Here is a 20,378-nt window from a genome sequence, read left to right as displayed (position 1 = left end):
ACCGAACATTCGATTGATCGGTACCAAACATTGGATTGATCAGCACCGAACATTCGATTGTTCGGTATCGAACATTCGATTGATCGGTACCGCACATTCGATTGATCGGTACCGCACATTCGATTAATCGGTACCGAACATTCGATTGGTCGGTACCGAACATTCGATTGATCGGTACCGCACATTCGATTGATCGGTACCGCACATTCGATTGATCGGTACCGCACGTTCGATAGATAGGTACCGAACATTCGATTGATCGGTACCGCACATTCCATTGATCGGTACCTCACATTCGATTGATCGGTACCGAACATTCGATTTGTCGGTACCGCACATTCGATTGGTCGGTATCGCACATTCGATTGATCGGTAACGAACATTCGATTGATCGGGAAAGAACATTCGTTTGATCGGTACCGCACATTCCATTGATCGGTACCGAACATTCGATTGGTCGGTACCGTACATTCGATTGATCGGTATCGCACATTCGATTAATCGGTACCGAACATTCGATTGATCGGTACCGAACATTCGATTGATCGGTACCGCACATTCCATTGATCGGTATAGAACATTCGAATGATCGGTAACGCACATTCGATAGATAGGTACCGAACATTCGATTGATCGGTACCGAACATTCGATTGATCGGTACCGAACATTCGATTGATCGGTACCGAACATTCGATTTGTCGGTACCGCACATTCGATTGATCGGTATCGCACATTCGATTGATCGGTACCGAATATTCGATTGATCGGTACCGAACATTCGATAGATAGGTACCGAACATTCGATTGATCGGTACCGAACATTCGATTGATCGGTAACGCACATTCGATTGATCGGTAACGAACATTCGATTGATCGGTAAAGAACATTCGATTGATCGCTACCGCACATTCCATTGATCGGTACCGAACATTCGATTGGTCGGTTCCGTACATTCGATTGATCGGTATCGCACATTCGATTAATCGGTACCGAACATTCGATTGGTCGGTACCGCACATTCGATTGATCGGTACCGCACATTCGATTGGTCGGTAACGAACATTCGATTGATCGGTAACGCACATTCGATTGATCGGTAACGAACATTCGATTGATCGGTAAAGAACATTCGATTGATCGGTACCGCACATTCCATTGATCGGTACCGAACATTCGATTGGTCGGTAAAGAACATTCGATTGATCGGTACCGCACATTCCATTGATCGGTACCAAACATTCGATTGGTCGGTACCGTACATTCGATTGATCGGTATCGCACATTCGATTAATCGGTACCGAACATTCGATTGATCGGTACCGAACATTCGATTGATCGGTACCGCACATTCCATTGATCGGTATAGAACATTCCAATGATCGGTAACGCACATTCGATTGATCGGTACCGCACATTCGATTGGTCGGTAACGAACATTCGATTGATCGGTAAAGAACATTCGATTGATCGGTACCGAACATTCGATTGATCGGTACCGAACATTCGATTGATCGGTACCGCACATTCCATTGATCGGTATAGAACATTCGAATGATCGGTAACGCACATTCGATTGATCGGTACCGCACATTCGATTGATCGGTACCGCACATTCGATTGATCGGTACCGCACATTCGACTAATCGGTAACGCACATTCGATTGATCGGTACCGCACATTCGATTAATCGTTACCGCACATTCTATTGATCGGTACCGCACATTCGATTGATCGGTAACGAACATTGGATTGATCGGTACCGAACATTGGATTGATCAGTACCGCACATTCGATTGATCGGTATCGCACATTCGATACATCGATACGGTACATTCGATTGATCGGTACCGCACATTCGATTGATCGGTACCGAACATTCGATTGATCGGTACCGAACATTGGATTGATCGGCACCGAACATTCGAATGTTCGGTATCGCACATTCGATTGATCGGTACCGAACATTCGATAGATAGGTACCGAACATTCGATTGATCGGTACCGAACATTCGATTTATCGGTACCGCACATTGGATTGTTCGGTACCGAACATTCGATTGTTCGGTACCCAACAATCGATTGATCGGTACCGCATATTCGATTAATCGGTACCGAACATTCGAATGATCGGTAACGCACATTCGATTGATCGGTACCGCATATTCGATTGATCGGTACCGCACATTCGATTGATCGGTACCGCACATTCGATAGATATGTACCGAACATTCGATTGATCGGTACCGAACATTCGATTGATCGGTACCGAACATTGGATTGATCAGCACCGAACATTCGATTGTTCGGTACCGAACATTCGATTGATCGGTACTGCACATTCGATTGATCGGTACCGCACATTCGATTGGTCGGTACCGAACATTCGATTGATCGATACCGAACATTCGATGATCGGTATCGCACATTCGATTGATCGGTACCGCACATTCGATTGGTCGGTACCGCAAATTCGATTGATCGGTATCGCACATTCGATTGATCGGTACCGAACATTCGATTGATCGGTACCGAACATTCCATTGATCGATACCTCACATTCGATTGATCGGTACCGAAAATTCGATTGGTCGGTATCGCACATTCGATTGTTCGGTACCGAACATTCGATTGATCGGTACCGCACATTCGATTGATAGGTACCGAACATTCGATTGATCAGTACCGAACATTCGATTGATCGGTACCGCACATTCCATTGATCGGTACCGCACATTCGATTGATCGGTACCGAACATTCGATTTGTCGGTACCGCACATTCGATTGATCGGTATCGCACATTCGATTGATCGGTACCAAATATTCGATTGATCGGTACCGAACATTCGATAGGTAGGTACCGAACATTCGATTGATCGGTACCGAACATTCGATTGATCGGTAACGCACATTCGATTGATCGGTAACGAACATTCGATTGATCGGTAAAGAACATTCGATTGATCGCTACCGCACATTAAATTGATCGGTACCGAACATTCGATTGGTCGGTTCCGTACATTCGATTGATCGGTATCGCACATTCGATTGATCGGTACCGCACATTCGATTGATCGGTACCGCCCATTCGATTGATCGGTAACGCACATTCGATTGATCGGTACAGCACATTCGATTGATCGGTACCGCACATTCGATTGGTCGGTAACGAACATTCGATTGATCGGTACCGAACATTCGATTGATCGGTATAGAACATTCGAATGATCGTAACAATCGATTGATCGGTACCGCACATTCGATTGATCGGTACCGCACATTCGATTGATCGGTACCGCACATTCGATTCATCGGTAACGCACATTCGATTGATCGGTACCGCACATTCGATTGATCGGTACCGCACATTCGATTGGTCGGTAACGAACATTCGATTGATCGGTAACGCACATTCGATTGATCGGTAACGAACATTCGATTGATCGGTAAAGAACATTCGATTGATCGGTACCGCACATTCCATTGATCGGTACCGAACATTCGATTGGTCGGTAAAGAACATTCGATTGATCGGTACCGCACATTCCATTGATCGGTACCGAACATTCGATTGGTCGGTACCGTACATTCGATTGATCGGTATCGCACATTCGATTAATCGGTACCGAACATTCGATTGATCGGTACCGAACATTCGATTGATCGGTACCGCACATTCCATTGATCGGTATAGAACATTCCAATGATCGGTAACGCACATTCGATTGATCGGTACCGCACATTCGATTGATCGGTACCGCACATTCGATTGGTCGGTACCGAACATTCGATTAATCGGTACCGCACATTCTATTGATCTGTACCGCACATTCGATTGATCGGTACCGAACATTCGATTGATCGGTACCGAACATTCGATTGATCGGTAACGAACATTCCATTGATCGGTACCGAACATTGGATTGATCAGTACCGCACATTCGATTGATCGGTATCGCACATTCGATACATCGATACGGTACATTCGATTGATCGGTACCGCACATTCGATTGATCGGTACCGCACATTCGATTGGTCGGTACCGCACATTCGATAGATAGGTACCGAACATTCGATTGATCGGTACCGAACATTGGATTGATCGGTACCGAACATTGGATTGATCGTCACCGAACATTCGAATGTTCGGTATCGCACATTCGATTGATCGGTACCGAACATTCGATAGATAGGTACCGAACATTCGATTGATCGGTACCGAACATTCGATTGATCGGTACCAAACATTGGATTGATCAGCACCGAACATTCGATTGTTCGGTATCGAACATTCGATTGATCGGTACCGCACATTCGATTGATCGGTACCGCACATTCGATTAATCGGTACCGAACATTCGATTGGTCGGTACCGAACATTCGATTGATCGGTACCGCACATTCGATTGATCGGTACCGCACATTCGATTGATCGGTACCGCACGTTCGATAGATAGGTACCGAACATTCGATTGATCGGTACCGCACATTCCATTGATCGGTACCTCACATTCGATTGATCGGTACCGAACATTCGATTTGTCGGTACCGCACATTCGATTGGTCGGTATCGCACATTCGATTGATCGGTAACGAACATTCGATTGATCGGGAAAGAACATTCGTTTGATCGGTACCGCACATTCCATTGATCGGTACCGAACATTCGATTGGTCGGTACCGTACATTCGATTGATCGGTATCGCACATTCGATTAATCGGTACCGAACATTCGATTGATCGGTACCGAACATTCGATTGATCGGTACCGCACATTCCATTGATCGGTATCGAACATTCGAATGATCGGTAACGCACATTCGATAGATAGGTACCGAACATTCGATTGATCGGTACCGAACATTCGATTGATCGGTACCGAACATTGGATTGATCAGCACCGAACATTCGATTGTTCGGTAACGCACATTCGATTGATCGGTACCGCACATTCGATTGATCGGTACCGCACATTCGATTGATCGGTACCGCACGTTCGATAGATAGGTACCGAACATGCGATTGATCGGTACCGCACATTCGATTGATCGGTACCGAACATTCGATTGATCGGTACCGAACATTCGATTTGTCGGTACCGCACATTCGATTGATCGGTATCGCACATTCGATTGATCGGTACCGAATATTCGATTGATCGGTACCGAACATTCGATAGATAGGTACCGAACATTCGATTGATCGGTACCGAACATTCGATAGATCGGTAACGCACATTCGATTGATCGGTAACGAACATTCGATTGATCGGTAAAGAACATTCGATTGATCGGTACCGCACATTCCATTGATCGGTACCGAACATTCGATTGATCGGTACCGTACATTCGATTGATCGGTATCGCACATACGATTAATCGGTACCGAACATTCGATTGATCGGTACCGAACATTCGATTGATCGGTACCGCACATTCGATTGATCGGTATCGAACATTCCAATGATCGGTAACGCACATTCGATTGATCGGTACCGCACATTCGAATGATCGGTACCGCACATTCGATTGGTCGGTACCGAACATTCGATTAATCGGTACCGCACATTCTATTGATCTGTACCGCACATTCGATTGATCGGTACCGAACATTCGATTGATCGTTACCGAACATTCGATTGATCGGTAACGAACATTCCATTGATCGGTACCGAACATTGGATTGATCAGTACCGCACATTCGATTAATCGGTATCGCACATTCGATACATCGATACGGTACATTCGATTGATCGGTACCGCACATTCGATTGATCGGTACCGCACCTTCGATTGGTCGGTACCGCACATTGGAATGATCGTCACCGAACATTCGAATGTTCGGTATCGCACATTCGATTGATCGGTACCGAACATTCGATAGATAGGTACCGAACATTCGATTGATCGGTACCGAACATTCGATTGATCGGTACCAAACATTGGATTGATCAGCACCGAACATTCGATTGTTCGGTACCGAACATTCGATTGATCGGTACCGCACATTCGATTGATCGGTACCGCACATTCGATTAATCGGTACCGAACATTCGATTGGTCGGTAACGCACATTCGATTGATCGGTACCGCATATTCGATTGATCGGTACCGCACATTCGATTGATCGGTACCGCACGTTCGATAGATAGGTACCGAACATTCGATTGATCGGTACCGCACATTCCATTGATCGGTACCTCACATTCGATTAATCGGTACCGAACATTCGATTTGTCGGTACCGTACATTCGATTGATCGGTATCGCACATTCGATTGATCGGTACCGAATATTCGATTGATCGGTACCGAACATTCGATAGATAGGTACCGAACATTCGATTGATCGGTACCGAACATTCGATTGATCGGTAACGCACATTCGATTGGTCGGTAACGAACATTCGATTGATCGGTAAAGAACATTCGATTGATCGGTACCGCACATTCCATTGATCGGTACCGAACATTCGATTGGTCGGTACCGTACATTCGATTGATCGGTATCGCACATTCGATTGATCGGTACCGAACATTCGATTGATCGGTACCGAACATTCGATTGATCGGTACCGCACATTCCATTGATCGGTATAGAACATTCGAATGATCGGTAACGCACATTCGATTGATCGGTACCGCACATTCGATTGATCGGTACCGCACATTCGATTGGTCGGTAACGAACATTCGATTGATCGGTAACGCACATTCGATTGATCGGTAACGAACATTCGATTGATCGGTAAAGAACATTCGATTGATCGGTACCGCACATTCCATTGATCGGTACCGAACATTCGATTGGTCGGTAAAGAACATTCGATTGATCGGTACCGCACATTCCATTGATCGGTACCAAACATTCGATTGGTCGGTACCGTACATTCGATTGATCGGTATCGCACATTCGATTAATCGGTACCGAACATTCGATTGATCGGTACCGAACATTCGATTGATCGGTACCGCACATTCCATTGATCGGTATAGAACATTCCAATGATCGGTAACGCACATTCGATTGATCGGTACCGCACATTCGATTGGTCGGTAACGAACATTCGATTGATCGGTAAAGAACATTCGATTGATCGGTACCGAACATTCGATTGATCGGTACCGAACATTCGATTGATCGGTACCGCACATTCCATTGATCGGTATAGAACATTCGAATGATCGGTAACGCACATTCGATTGATCGGTACCGCACATTCGATTGATCGGTACCGCACATTCGATTGATCGGTACCGCACATTCGACTAATCGGTAACGCACATTCGATTGATCGGTACCGCACATTCGATTAATCGTTACCGCACATTCTATTGATCGGTACCGCACATTCGATTGATCGGTAACGAACATTGGATTGATCGGTACCGAACATTGGATTGATCAGTACCGCACATTCGATTGATCGGTATCGCACATTCGATACATCGATACGGTACATTCGATTGATCGGTACCGCACATTCGATTGATCGGTACCGAACATTCGATTGATCGGTACCGAACATTGGATTGATCGGCACCGAACATTCGAATGTTCGGTATCGCACATTCGATTGATCGGTACCGAACATTCGATAGATAGGTACCGAACATTCGATTGATCGGTACCGAACATTCGATTTATCGGTACCGCACATTGGATTGTTCGGTACCGAACATTCGATTGTTCGGTACCGAACATTCGATTGATCGGTACCGCATATTCGATTAATCGGTACCGAACATTCGAATGATCGGTAACGCACATTCGATTGATCGGTACCGCATATTCGATTGATCGGTACCGCACATTCGATTGATCGGTACCGCACATTCGATAGATATGTACCGAACATTCGATTGATCGGTACCGAACATTCGATTGATCGGTACCGAACATTGGATTGATCAGCACCGAACATTCGATTGTTCGGTACCGAACATTCGATTGATCGGTACTGCACATTCGATTGATCGGTACCGCACATTCGATTGGTCGGTACCGAACATTCGATTGATCGATACCGAACATTCGATGATCGGTATCGCACATTCGATTGATCGGTACCGCACATTCGATTGGTCGGTACCGCAAATTCGATTGATCGGTATCGCACATTCGATTGATCGGTACCGAACATTCGATTGATCGGTACCGAACATTCCATTGATCGATACCTCACATTCGATTGATCGGTACCGAAAATTCGATTGGTCGGTATCGCACATTCGATTGTTCGGTACCGAACATTCGATTGATCGGTACCGCACATTCGATTGATAGGTACCGAACATTCGATTGATCAGTACCGAACATTCGATTGATCGGTACCGCACATTCCATTGATCGGTACCGCACATTCGATTGATCGGTACCGAACATTCGATTTGTCGGTACCGCACATTCGATTGATCGGTATCGCACATTCGATTGATCGGTACCAAATATTCGATTGATCGGTACCGAACATTCGATAGGTAGGTACCGAACATTCGATTGATCGGTACCGAACATTCGATTGATCGGTAACGCACATTCGATTGATCGGTAACGAACATTCGATTGATCGGTAAAGAACATTCGATTGATCGCTACCGCACATTAAATTGATCGGTACGGAACATTCGATTGGTCGGTTCCGTACATTCGATTGATCGGTATCGCACATTCGATTAATCGGTACCGAACATTCGATTGATCGGTACCGAACATTCGATTGATCGGTACCGCACATTCCATTGATCGGTATAGAACATTCGAATGATCGGTAACGCACATTCGATTGATCGGTACCGCACATTCGATTGATCGGTACCGCACATTCGATTGATCGGTACCGCCCATTCGATTGATCGGTAACGCACATTCGATTGATCGGTACAGCACATTCGATTGATCGGTACCGCACATTCGATTGGTCGGTAACGAACATTCGATTGATCGGTACCGAACATTCGATTGATCGGTATAGAACATTCGAATGATCGTAACAATCGATTGATCGGTACCGCACATTCGATTGATCGGTACCGCACATTCGATTGATCGGTACCGCACATTCGATTCATCGGTAACGCACATTCGATTGATCGGTACCGCACATTCGATTGATCGGTACCGCACATTCGATTGGTCGGTAACGAACATTCGATTGATCGGTAACGCACATTCGATTGATCGGTAACGAACATTCGATTGATCGGTAAAGAACATTCGATTGATCGGTACCGCACATTCCATTGATCGGTACCGAACATTCGATTGGTCGGTAAAGAACATTCGATTGATCGGTACCGCACATTCCATTGATCGGTACCGAACATTCGATTGGTCGGTACCGTACATTCGATTGATCGGTATCGCACATTCGATTAATCGGTACCGAACATTCGATTGATCGGTACCGAACATTCGATTGATCGGTACCGCACATTCCATTGATCGGTATAGAACATTCGAATGATCGGTAACGCACATTCGATTGATCGGTACCGCACATTCGATTGATCGGTACCGCACATTCGATTGGTCGGTACCGAACATTCGATTAATCGGTACCGCACATTCTATTGATCTGTACCGCACATTCGATTGATCGGTACCGAACATTCGATTGATCGGTACCGAACATTCGATTGATCGGTAACGAACATTCCATTGATCGGTACCGAACATTGGATTGATCAGTACCGCACATTCGATTGATCGGTATCGCACATTCGATACATCGATACGGTACATTCGATTGATCGGTACCGCACATTCGATTGATCGGTACCGCACATTCGATTGGTCGGTACCGCACATTCGATAGATAGGTACCGAACATTCGATTGATCGGTACCGAACATTGGATTGATCGGTACCGAACATTGGATTGATCGTCACCGAACATTCGAATGTTCGGTATCGCACATTCGATTGATCGGTACCGAACATTCGATAGATAGGTACCGAACATTCGATTGATCGGTACCGAACATTCGATTGATCGGTACCAAACATTGGATTGATCAGCACCGAACATTCGATTGTTCGGTATCGAACATTCGATTGATCGGTACCGCACATTCGATTGATCGGTACCGCACATTCGATTAATCGGTACCGAACATTCGATTGATCGGTACCGAACATTCGATTGATCGGTACCGCACATTCGATTGATCGGTACCGCACATTCGATTGATCGGTACCGCACGTTCGATAGATAGGTACCGAACATTCGATTGATCGGTACCGCACATTCCATTGATCGGTACCTCACATTCGATTGATCGGTACCGAACATTCGATTTGTCGGTACCGCACATTCGATTGGTCGGTATCGCACATTCGATTGATCGGTAACGAACATTCGATTGATCGGGAAAGAACATTCGTTTGATCGGTACCGCACATTCCATTGATCGGTACCGAACATTCGATTGGTCGGTACCGTACATTCGATTGATCGGTATCGCACATTCGATTAATCGGTACCGAACATTCGATTGATCGGTACCGAACATTCGATTGATCGGTACCGCACATTCCATTGATCGGTATCGAACATTCGAATGATCGGTAACGCACATTCGATAGATAGGTACCGAACATTCGATTGATCGGTACCGAACATTCGATTGATCGGTACCGAACATTGGATTGATCAGCACCGAACATTCGATTGTTCGGTAACGCACATTCGATTGATCGGTACCGCACATTCGATTGATCGGTACCGCACATTCGATTGATCGGTACCGCACGTTCGATAGATAGGTACCGAACATGCGATTGATCGGTACCGCACATTCGATTGATCGGTACCGAACATTCGATTGATCGGTACCGAACATTCGATTTGTCGGTACCGCACATTCGATTGATCGGTATCGCACATTCGATTGATCGGTACCGAATATTCGATTGATCGGTACCGAACATTCGATAGATAGGTACCGAACATTCGATTGATCGGTACCGAACATTCGATAGATCGGTAACGCACATTCGATTGATCGGTAACGAACATTCGATTGATCGGTAAAGAACATTCGATTGATCGGTACCGCACATTCCATTGATCGGTACCGAACATTCGATTGATCGGTACCGTACATTCGATTGATCGGTATCGCACATACGATTAATCGGTACCGAACATTCGATTGATCGGTACCGAACATTCGATTGATCGGTACCGCACATTCGATTGATCGGTATAGAACATTCCAATGATCGGTAACGCACATTCGATTGATCGGTACCGCACATTCGAATGATCGGTACCGCACATTCGATTGGTCGGTACCGAACATTCGATTAATCGGTACCGCACATTCTATTGATCTGTACCGCACATTCGATTGATCGGTACCGAACATTCGATTGATCGTTACCGAACATTCGATTGATCGGTAACGAACATTCCATTGATCGGTACCGAACATTGGATTGATCAGTACCGCACATTCGATTGATCGGTATCGCACATTCGATACATCGATACGGTACATTCGATTGATCGGTACCGCACATTCGATTGATCGGTACCGCACCTTCGATTGGTCGGTACCGCACATTCGATAGATAGGTACCGAACATTCGATTGATCGGTACCGAACTTTGGATTGATCGGTACCGAACATTGGAATGATCGTCACCGAACATTCGAATGTTCGGTATCGCACATTCGATTGATCGGTACCGAACATTCGATAGATAGGTACCGAACATTCGATTGATCGGTACCGAACATTCGATTGATCGGTACCAAACATTGGATTGATCAGCACCGAACATTCGATTGTTCGGTACCGAACATTCGATTGATCGGTACCGCACATTCGATTGATCGGTACCGCACATTCGATTAATCGGTACCGAACATTCGATTGGTCGGTAACGCACATTCGATTGATCGGTACCGCATATTCGATTGATCGGTACCGCACATTCGATTGATCGGTACCGCACGTTCGATAGATAGGTACCGAACATTCGATTGATCGGTACCGCACATTCCATTGATCGGTACCTCACATTCGATTAATCGGTACCGAACATTCGATTTGTCGGTACCGTACATTCGATTGATCGGTATCGCACATTCGATTGATCGGTACCGAATATTCGATTGATCGGTACCGAACATTCGATAGATAGGTACCGAACATTCGATTGATCGGTACCGAACATTCGATTGATCGGTAACGCACATTCGATTGGTCGGTAACGAACATTCGATTGATCGGTAAAGAACATTCGATTGATCGGTACCGCACATTCCATTGATCGGTACCGAACATTCGATTGGTCGGTACCGTACATTCGATTGATCGGTATCGCACATTCGATTGATCGGTACCGAACATTCGATTGATCGGTACCGAACATTCGATTGATCGGTACCGCACATTCCATTGATCGGTATAGAACATTCGAATGATCGGTAACGCACATTCGATTGATCGGTACCGCACATTCGATTGATCGGTACCGCACATTCGATTGATCGGTACCGCACATTCGATTAATCGGTAACGCACATTCGATTGATCGCAACCGCACATTCGATTGATCGGTACCGCACATTCGATTGGTCGGTAACGAACATCGATTGATCGGTAAAGAACATTCGATTTATCGGTACCGAACATTCGATTGATCGGTAAAGAACATTCGATTGATCGGTACCGCACATTCCATTGATCGGTACCGAACATTCGATTGGTCGGTACCGTACATTCGATTGGTCGGTACCGAACATTCGATTAATCGTTACCGCACATTCTATTGATCGGTACCGCACATTCGATTGATCGGTACCGAACATTCGATTGATTGGTACCGAACATTCGATTGATCGGTAACGAACATTCGATTGATCGGTACCGAACATTGGATTGATCAGTACCGCACATTCGATTGATCGGTATCGCACATTCGATACATCGATACGGTACATTCGATTGATCGGTACCGCACATTCGATTGATCGGTACCGCACATTCGATTGGTCGGTACCGCACATTCGATAGATAGGTACCGAACATTCGAATGATCGGTACCGAACATTCGATTGATCGGTACCGATCATTCGATTGATCGGTACCGAACATTGGATTGATCAGTACCGCACATTCGATTGATCGGTACCGCACATTCGATACATCGATACGGTACATTCGATTGATCAGTACCGCACATTCGATTAATCGGTACCACACATTCGATTGGTCGGTAACGCACATTCGATTGATCGGTACCGAACATTCGATTGATCGGTACCGCACATTCGATAGATAGGTACCGAACATTCGATTGATCGGTACCGCACATTCCATTGATCGGTACCTCACATTCGATTGATCGGTACCGAACATTCGATTTGTCGGTACCGCACATTCGATTGATCGGTATCGCACATTCGATTGATCGCTACCGAATATTCGATTGATCAGTACCGCACATTCGATTGGTCGGTAACGTACATTCGATTGATCGGTAAAGAACATTCGATTGATCGGTACCGAACATTCGATTGATCGGTACCGAACATTCGATTGATCGGTTCCGCACATTCCATTGATCGGTATAGAACATTCGAATGATCGGTAACGCACATTCGATTGATCGGTACCGCACATTCGATTGATCGGTACCGCACATTCGATTGATCGGTACCGCACATTCGACTAATCGGTAACGCACATTCGATTGATCGGTACCGCACATTCGATTAATCGTTACCGCACATTCTATTGATCGGTACCGCACATTCGATTGATCGGTAACGAACATTGGATTGATCGGTACCGAACATTGGATTGATCAGTACCGCACATTCGATTGATCGGTATCGCACATTCGATACATCGATACGGTACATTCGATTGATCGGTACCGCACATTCGATTGATCGGTACCGAACATTCGATTGATCGGTACCGAACATTGGATTGATCGGCACCGAACATTCGAATGTTCGGTATCGCACATTCGATTGATCGGTACCGAACATTCGATAGATAGGTACCGAACATTGGATTGATCGGTACCGAACATTCGATTTATCGGTAACGCACATTGGATTGATCAGCACCGAACATTCGATTGTTCGGTACCGAACATTCGATTGATCGGTACCGCATATTCGATTAATCGGTACCGAACATTCGAATGATCGGTAACGCACATTCGATTGATCGGTACCGCATATTCGATTGATCGGTACCGCACATTCGATTGATCGGTACCGCACATTCGATAGATATGTACCGAACATTCGATTGATCGGTACCGAACATTCGATTGATCGGTACCGAACATTGGATTGATCAGCACCGAACATTCGATTGTTCGGTACCGAACATTCGATTGATCGGTACTGCACATTCGATTGATCGGTACCGCACATTCGATTGGTCGGTACCGAACATTCGATTGATCGATACCGAACATTCGATGATCGGTATCGCACATTCGATTGATCGGTACCGCACATTCGATTGGTCGGTACCGAACATTCGATTGATCGGTATCGCACATTCGATTGATCGGTACCGCACATTCGATTGATCGGTCCCGAACATTCCATTGATCGATACCTCACATTCGATTGATCGGTACCGAAAATTCGATTGGTCGGTATCGCACATTCGATTGTTCGGTACAGAACATTCGATTGATCGGTACCGCACATTCGATAGATAGGTACCGAACATTCGATTGATCGGTACCGAACATTCGATTGATCGGTACCGCACATTCCATTGATCGGTACCGAACATTCGATTGATCGGTACCGAACATTCGATTTGTCGGTACCGCACATTCGATTGATCGGTATCGCACATTCGATTGATCGGTACCGAATATTCGATTGATCGGTACCGAACATTCGATAGATAGGTACCGAACATTCGATTGATCGGTACCGAACATTCGATTGATCGGTAACGCACATTCGATTGATCGGTAACGAACATTCGATTGATCGGTAAAGAACATTCGATTGATCGCTACCGAACATTCGATTGATCGGTACCGCACATTCGATTGATCGGTACCGCACATTCGATTAATCGGTACCGAACATTCGATTGGTCGGTAACGCACATTCGATTGATCGGTACCGCATATTCGATTGATCGGTACCGCACATTCGATTGATCGGTACCGCACGTTCGATAGATAGGTACCGAACATTGGATTGATCGGTACCGCACATTCCATTGATCGGTACCTCACATTCGATTAATCGGTACCGAACATTCGATTTGTCGGTACCGTACATTCGATTGATCGGTATCGCACATTCGATTGATCGGTACCGAATATTCGATTGATCGGTACCGAACATTCGATAGATAGGTACCGAACATTCGATTGATCGGTACCGAACATTCGATTGATCGGTAACGCACATTCGATTGATCGGTAACGAACATTCGATTGATCGGTAAAGAACATTCGATTGATCGGTACCGCACATTCCATTGATCGGTACCGAACATTCGATTGGTCGGTACCGTACATTCGATTGATCGGTATCGCACATTCGATTGATCGGTACCGAACATTCGATTGATCGGTACCGAACATTCGATTGATCGGTACCGCACATTCCATTGATCGGTATAGAACATTCGAATGATCGGTAACGCACATTCGATTGATCGGTACCGCACATTCGATTGATCGGTACCGCACATTCGATTGATCGGTACCGCACATTCGATTAATCGGTAACGCACATTCGATTGATCGCTACCGCACATTCGATTGATCGGTACCGCACATTCGATTGGTCGGTAACGAACATCGATTGATCGGTAAAGAACATTCGATTTATCGGTACCGAACATTCGATTGATCGGTAAAGAACATTCGATTGATCGGTACCGCACATTCCATTGATCGGTACCGAACATTCGATTGGTCGGTACCGTACATTCGATTGGTCGGTACCGAACATTCGATTAATCGTTACCGCACATTCTATTGATCGGTACCGCACATTCGATTGATCGGTACCGAACATTCGATTGATTGGTACCGAACATTCGATTGATCGGTAACGAACATTCGATTGATCGGTACCGAACATTGGATTGATCAGTACCGCACATTCGATTGATCGGTATCGCACATTCGATACATCGATACGGTACATTCGATTGATCGGTACCGCACATTCGATTGATCGGTACCGCACATTCGATTGGTCGGTACCGCACATTCGATAGATAGGTACCGAACATTCGAATGATCGGTACCGAACATTCGATTGATCGGTACCGAACATTCGATTGATCGGTACCGAACATTGGATTGATCAGTACCGCACATTCGATTGATCGGTACCGCACATTCGATACATCGATACGGTACATTCGATTGATCAGTACCGCACATTCGATTAATCGGTACCACACATTCGATTGGTCGGTAACGCACATTCGATTGATCGGTACCGAACATTCGATTGATCGGTACCGCACATTCGATAGATAGGTACCGAACATTCGATTGATCGGTACCGCACATTCCATTGATCGGTACCTCACATTCGATTGATCGGTACCGAACATTCGATTTGTCGGTACCGCACATTCGATTGATCGGTATCGCACATTCGATTGATCGCTACCGAATATTCGATTGATCAGTACCGCACATTCGATTGGTCGGTAACGTACATTCGATTGATCGGTAAAGAACATTCGATTGATCGGTACCGAACATTCGATTGATCGGTACCGAACATTCGATTGATCGGTACCGCACATTCCATTGATCGGTATAGAACATTCGAATGATCGGTAACGCACATTCGATTGATCGGTACCGCACATTCGATTGATCGGTACAGCACATTCGATTGATCGGTACCGCACATTCGACTAATCGGTAACGCACATTCGATTGATCGGTACCGCACATTCGATTAATCGTTACCGCACATTCTATTGATCGGTACCGCACATTCGATTGATCGGTAACGAACATTCGATTGATCGGTACCGAACATTGGATTGATCAGTACCGCACATTCGATTGATCGGTATCGCACATTCGATACATCGATACGGTACATTCGATTGATCGGTACCGCACATTCGATTGATCGGTACCGAACATTCGATTGATCGGTACCGAACATTGGATTGATCGGCACCGAACATTCGAATGTTCGGTATCGCACATTCGATTGATCGGTACCGAACATTCGATAGATAGGTACCGAACATTCGATTGATCGGTACCGAACATTCGATTTATCGGTACCGCACATTGGATTGATCAGCACCGAACATTCGATTGTTCGGTACCGAACATTCGATTGATCGGTACCGCACATTCGATTAATCGGTACCGAACATTCGAATGATCGGTAACGCACATTCGATTGATCGGTACCGCATATTCGATTGATCGGTACCGCACATTCGATTGATCGGTATCGCACATTCGATTGATCGGTACCGAACATTCGATAGATAGGTACCGAACATTCGATTGATCGGTACCGAACATTCGATTGATCGGTACCGAACATTCGATTGATCGGTACCGCACATTCGATTGGTCGGTACCGAACATTCGATTGATCGATACCGAACATTCGATGATCGGTATCGCACATTCGATTGATCGGTACCGCACATTCGATTGGTCGGTACCGCAAATTCGATTGATCGGTATCGCACATTCGATTGATCGGTACCGCACATTCGATTGATCGGTACCGAACATTCCATTGATCGATACCTCACATTCGATTGATCGGTACCGAAAATTCGATTGGTCGGTATCGCACATTCGATTGTTCGGTACAGAACATTCGATTGATCGGTACCGCACATTCGATAGATAGGTACCGAACATTCGATTGATCGGTACCGAACATTCGATTGATCGGTACCGCACATTCCATTGATCGGTACCGAACATTCGATTGATCGGTACCGAACATTCGATTTGTCGGTACCGCACATTCGATTGATCGGTATCGCACATTCGATTGATCGGTACCGAATATTCGATTGATCGGTACCGAACATTCGATAGATAGGTACCGAACATTCGATTGATCGGTACCGAACATTCGATTGATCGGTAACGCACATTCGATTGATCGGTAACGAACATTCGATTGATCGGTAAAGAAGATTCGATTGATCGCTACCGCACATTCCATTGATCGGTACCGAACATTCGATTGGTCGGTTCCGTACATTCGATTGATCGGTATCGCACATTCGATTAATCGGTACCGAACATTCGATTGAACGGTACCGAACATTCGATTGATCGGTACCGCACATTCCATTGATCGGTATAGAACATTCGAATGATCGGTAACGCACATTCGATTGATCGGTACCGCACATTCGATTGATCGGTACCGCACATTCGATTGATCGGTACCGCACATTCGATTGATCGGTAACGCACATTCGATTGATCGGTACCGCACATTCGATTGATCGGTACCGCACATTCGATTGGTCCTTAACGAACATTCGATTGATCGGTACCGAACATTCGATTGATCGGTATAGAACATTCGAATGATCGGTATAGAACATTCGAATGATCGGTAACGCACATTCGATTGATCGGTACCGCACATTCGATTGATCGGTACCGCACATTCGATTGCTCGGTACGGCACATTCGATTAATCGGTAACGCACATTCGATTGATCGGTACCGCACATTCGATTGATCGGTACCGCACATTCGATTGATCGGTAACGAACATTCGATTGATCGGTAAAGAACATTCGATTGATCGGTACCGCACATTCCATTGATCGGTACCGAACATTCGATTGGTCGGTAAAGAACATTCGATTGATCGGTACCGCACATTCCATTGATCAGTACCGAACATTCGATTGGTCGGTACCGTACATTCGATTGATCGGTATCGCACATTCGATTAATCGGTACCGAACATTCGATTGATCGGTACCGAACATTCGATTGATCGGTACCGCACATTCCATTGATCGGTATAGAACATTCCAATGATCGGTAACGCACATTCGATTGATCGGTACCGCACATTCGATTGGTCGGTAACGAACATTCGATTGATCGGTAAAGAACATTCGATTGATCGGTACCGAACATTCGATTGATCGGTACCGAACATTCGATTGATCGGTACCGCACATTCCATTGATCGGTATAGAACATTCGAATGATCGGTAACGCACATTCGATTGATCGGTACCGCACATTCGATTGATCGGTATAGAACATTCGAATGATCGGTAACGCACATTCGATTGATCGGTAACGCACATTCGATTGATCGGTACCGCACATTCGATTAATCGTTACCGCACATTCTATTGATCGGTACCGCACATTCGATTGATCGGTAACGAACATTCGATTGATCGGTACCGAACATTGGATTGATCAGTACCGCACATTCGATTGATCGGTATCGCACATTCGATACATCGATACGGTACATTCGATTGATCGGTACCGCACATTCGATTGATCGGTACCGAACATTCGATTGATCGGTACCGAACATTGGATTGATCGGCACCGAACATGCGAATGTTCGGTATCGCACATTCGATTGATCGGTACCGAACATTCGATAGATAGGTACCGAACATTCGATTGATCGGTACCGAACATTCGATTTATCGGTACCGAACATTGGATTGATCAGCACCGAACATTCGATTGTTCGGTACCGAACATTCGATTGATCGGTACCGCATATTCGATTAATCCGTACCGAACATTCGAATGATCGGTAACGCACATTCGATTGATCGGTACCGCATATTCGATTGATCGGTACCGCACATTCGATTGATCGGTACCGCACATTCGATAGATAGGTACCGAACATTCGATTGATCGGTACCGCACATTCCATTGATCGGTATAGAACATTCGAATGATCGGTAACGCACATTCGATTGATCGGTACCGCACATTCGATTGATCGGTACCGCACATTCGATTGATCGGTACCGCACAATCGACTAATCGGTAACGCACATTCGATTGATCGGTACCTCACATTCGATTAATCGTTACCGCACATTCTATTGATCGGTACCGCACATTCGATTGATCGGTAACGAACATTCGATTGATCGGTACCGAACATTGGATTGATCAGTACCGCACATTCGATTGATCGGTATCGCACATTCGATACATCGATACGGTACATTCGATTGATCGGTACCGCACATTCGATTGATCGGTACCGAACATTCGATTGATCGGTACCGAACATTGGATTGATCGGCACCGAACATTCGAATGTTCGGTATCGCACATTCGATTGATCGGTACCGAACATTCGATAGATAGGTACCGAACATTCGATTGATCGGT

The sequence above is a fragment of the Apostichopus japonicus genome, chromosome 18, assembly GCF_037975245.1.
Source record: "Apostichopus japonicus isolate 1M-3 chromosome 18, ASM3797524v1, whole genome shotgun sequence".
Lineage (NCBI taxonomy): Eukaryota > Metazoa > Echinodermata > Holothuroidea > Aspidochirotida > Stichopodidae > Apostichopus > Apostichopus japonicus.
This window is presented reverse-complemented; position numbering follows the sequence as displayed.